Raw genomic sequence first — 4,214 nt, forward strand, 5'->3', positions numbered from 1 at the left:
CCACCACCCCCTGCCCCTCAATGGCCCTACCTCTGCAGTCTCCATTGAGTAAGTACTGGATGTCTCATTCACGACACATTCCGCAGATCAATAAATTATGTTGTGTTTCAAACATTCTGGTGAGCATTTCATGAAACAAACAATTAATTTCGTGTTTCGCTCGTTTGGGTGTGCAACATGTGGCGTGACTCATCGCTCTTCAACTCGTTCACTTTACGGGGATGCGATAGGCCTAACCGATCCATGCAGTTAAATCGCAGTTATAAAACAAAATAGTGTTATATATCTCCAAAAACTGCTGTTTTGAAAAAAATATATAAATAACTCGACTGATTTTAAGTTCAACGTTCAGAAAATCGATATGCCCCAACATGGTATGTGGTGTTTCTCGTATGGACGTGACTTCAACATCACGCACAAAAACGACGACACAACGACAACAACAACAACAACAACATGTACAACAACAACGACAATAACCACAACCACAACAACCACAGCCACAACCGCCAACAACAACACAACAACAAAAACACCACCACAAACTGCAACAACAACGCCAAAATCACCATCAACAACACTACCAACAACAACACCACCACCACCACCACAACAACCACCCACCTTGAAGTCCTCCCTCCTCCCCTCAGTACACTCATCACAGGCACAGAAGTAGTCATGAGGCTCCTCAAGGAACACTCCACACATCAGGATCTTCTTCACGATAGGGAAGTTGTTCCTCTTGGCTGCTCGGAGTAATACCTGGAGAATGTACATACCTTTGTAGAGTGCACTGTTGTTGCTGTTGCTGCTGTTGTTGTTTTTGCTGTTGTTGTTGTTGTTGTTGTTGTTGTATAATACATGTAGAGTGCACGGTATTGAGATGTGTTGTTGCTGTTGTTGTTGTTGTTGTTGTTGTTGTTGTATAATATATGTATAGTGCACGGTATTGAGATGTGTTGTTGTTATTGTTGCTATTGCTGTTGTTGGTGGTGGTGGGGATACCATTGCAGAGTGCACAGTGTTGAGATGTGTTGTTGCTGTTGTTGTTGTTGTTGTTGGTGGTGGTGGTGGTGATACCATTGAGATGTGTTGTTGTTATTGTATAATACATGTATAGTGCACTGTGTTGAGGTGTGTTGTTGTTGTTGTTGTTGTATAATACATGTATAGTGCACTGTGTTGATATCTGTTATTGTATAATACATATATAGTGCACTGTGTTGAGATGTGTTATTGTATAATACATGTATACTGCACGTTTTTAGATGTGTTATTGTATACTACATGTATAGTGCAGTGTGTTGAGGTGTGTTGTTGTTGTTGTTGTTGTTGTTGTTGTTGTTGTTGTTGTTGTTGTATAATACATGTATACTGCACCGTTTTGAGATGTGTTGTTGTATAATATCATGTATTTTAGTTTAGTTTCAGTAGAGTTTTGACGGCGCTCGCAACTGCATAAGGTCATATGAGCGCCAAGGGGTGGATGTCAACAGAGAAGTTCTTACACTTAAAGTTAAAGAGAATCAGACTTACTCTGCTCACCTTTCTAGCTTCAATAGCACAAAGTCTGTTTCGATTATCAAGGCACATCGGAAATAGCGGGTCACAAGAAAGTGACAAACATACAAAAGAAGTAGAGGAAAATGACGATAGTAAGGATTAGAAAAGAAAAGCCGCAGTTCCCCGAATGAAGTTCAGGCACATTTGGTCGCTTGTAAGGACAAGCGGACTAAAACAGATTTCGAGGATTTCCAGAAATCTTGACCTACACCAAAAGTGGGCATTGCCTTACCTATATGAGAAGTTTGGTTTCATGGGTGTGTATATTTGTTTGGTTATTGAGAAAACCTTCCTTGTCTTTTAAAGGAACTGAACAAGGGGCAAAAACTGTACCTTCGATTTTCTCAAAAGAGCATTTTTCAGGATAGCCCCCTTGTGCTTAAAAGTGACCATTTATGAGCATGACATTGATGAATCAGCCCATTTACAATTCTACTGAGCGTAAGAACATGTTAATATATAATACACACAAACACACACACACACGCACACGCGCACACACACACACACACACACACACACACACACAGAGAGAGAGAAACACACACACACACACACACACACACACACACACACACACACACACACACACACACACACACCTCCAACAGCAGTGTACTGAGGTTCGCATAAGAGAATGACCAACAAGCAAATGGTTTTAAAAAATAAAGCAACACAAAATATAAACAACAAATGGACCATAAAACATGTACACACATATTGATGAAAATGACGAATAAACAAAAACAGATAAATGATTTAAAAAAATAAAACAACGTTTAAGAGAACAACGAATGGACACACAATACTTTGGTCTCTTTTAAGCACAAGAGAGCCATCCTGAAAAATGCTGTTTTGAGAAAATCAAAGGTACAGTTTTTGCCCCTTGTTCAGTTCCTTTAAAAGACAAGGAGGGTTTCTCAATAACGAAACAAATATACACACCCATGAAACCAAACTTCTCATATAGGTAGGACATAGCCCACCTTTGGTGTAGGTCAAGATTTCTGGAAACCCTCGAAATCTGTGTTAGGTAAAGTTTTTATCCCTTATTCAGTTTCTTTAAAAGACAAGGAGAGTTTTCTATGTAACCAAACAAATATACACACCAATGAAACCAAACTTCTCTTTCAGGTAGGGCAATGCCCACTTTTGGTGAAGGTCACGGTTTCTGGAAAACCCAAAAAATCTGGGTTAGCCCGCTTGTCCTTAAAATCGACCATTATGATTAACACACCCACCTCCAAAAGTGGTTCATTGAGGTTCGCATGACAGAATGACCAACAAACAAAAATAAACAAATGGTTTAGAAAATAAAGCAAGCCAAAAAGACACAAAAAAACAACAACGAATGGACCATAAAACATGTACACAATATTAAAGTTATGATGAATACACCCACCTCCAGCAGCAGTTTACTGAGGTTCGCATGAGAAAACTTGTTGTCCTCACTGGAGTCCTCTGGGGCGGGCTCCCCTCCTCCTGGCCCTCCACCTGGTCCTCCTCCTCCTCCTTCTCCTCCTCCTTCTCCTCCTCCTCCCACTCCTCCTCCTCTTCCTCCTCCCCCGATCTGGCCCGCAATCACCGCTGCCTGCCTCTCACTCTGTCTCCTCACTGACTCCCTGTACAGAGGGTGGTCCAGGATCATTTCACAGATCCGCTCCATGTCGTTGTCAGCTGCCGCTAGCAGGGCCTGAGGGAGGGAGGGAGAGGGTGGTGGTGATGATTTTGATGATGATGATGATGGTGATGATGATGATGATGATGATGGTGATGATGATGATGATGATGATGATGATGATGATGATGATGATGATGATGATGATGATGATTTATTTTATTTTTTTTTGTTCCTTAATGGGCCTGGCAGGCTCCACAAAGAAATCTTCGAGCGAGAGCTAGGCTCTTTTTCGGCTCCATTGTCAATATGCTTAGCGGCACCTCCACTCGCCCCAATAACTCCATTCGAACTGCCATAGTTCCTGGACATTCAAACATATGTTTGACACCCTCCTTTTCATGGCCGCATCTTCGGCAACATGGGCTGAGCTCTTCATTTACACAGTTCTTATACCATCTTCAGCTCCAGTAATAGTCCGACCACAGTCTCACTAGCTCAACCTGGTCCCAGCGACATGTGAAAGATTTTTGTTCTCGCTTATAGGAGTACCCAGAATACACATCTTCCAGGTGCTGGTACTTATCTCTACATGGTGGGTCTCTGATTTCTCTCTTGATCATTGGAAAGACTCCTCTGTATGTCGTTGGTCGTCTGTCTCCTTCGATCTCTCTGGCTTCATCAGCAGCTTGGTCTGCTGCCTCATTTCCTTCTATTCCAACATGGCTTGGAAACCACTGGATTTTTTATCATGGCTGTGGCTTCACTGAACTTGTGGCGCAAATCATTTATGTCCGAGCTGTTGCCCAGCTGCCCCTTGCAGATAGGCTGACTGTCAGTCAAGATCAGCACATTGGTCCTACTGTGGCAATTGTCAGCAATCCATTGTGCAGCAGACATCATTGCCTGGCATTCCTTGTCATAAGATGATGTAAGGAATGCACCTTTAGTTCTAATAATTTTGATGATGATGATGATGGTGATGATGATGATGATGATGATGATGATGATGATGATGATGATGATGATGATG

Source organism: Aplysia californica, unplaced genomic scaffold, assembly GCF_000002075.1.
Source record: "Aplysia californica isolate F4 #8 unplaced genomic scaffold, AplCal3.0 scaffold01534, whole genome shotgun sequence".
In the NCBI taxonomy this organism is placed as follows: domain Eukaryota; kingdom Metazoa; phylum Mollusca; class Gastropoda; order Aplysiida; family Aplysiidae; genus Aplysia; species Aplysia californica.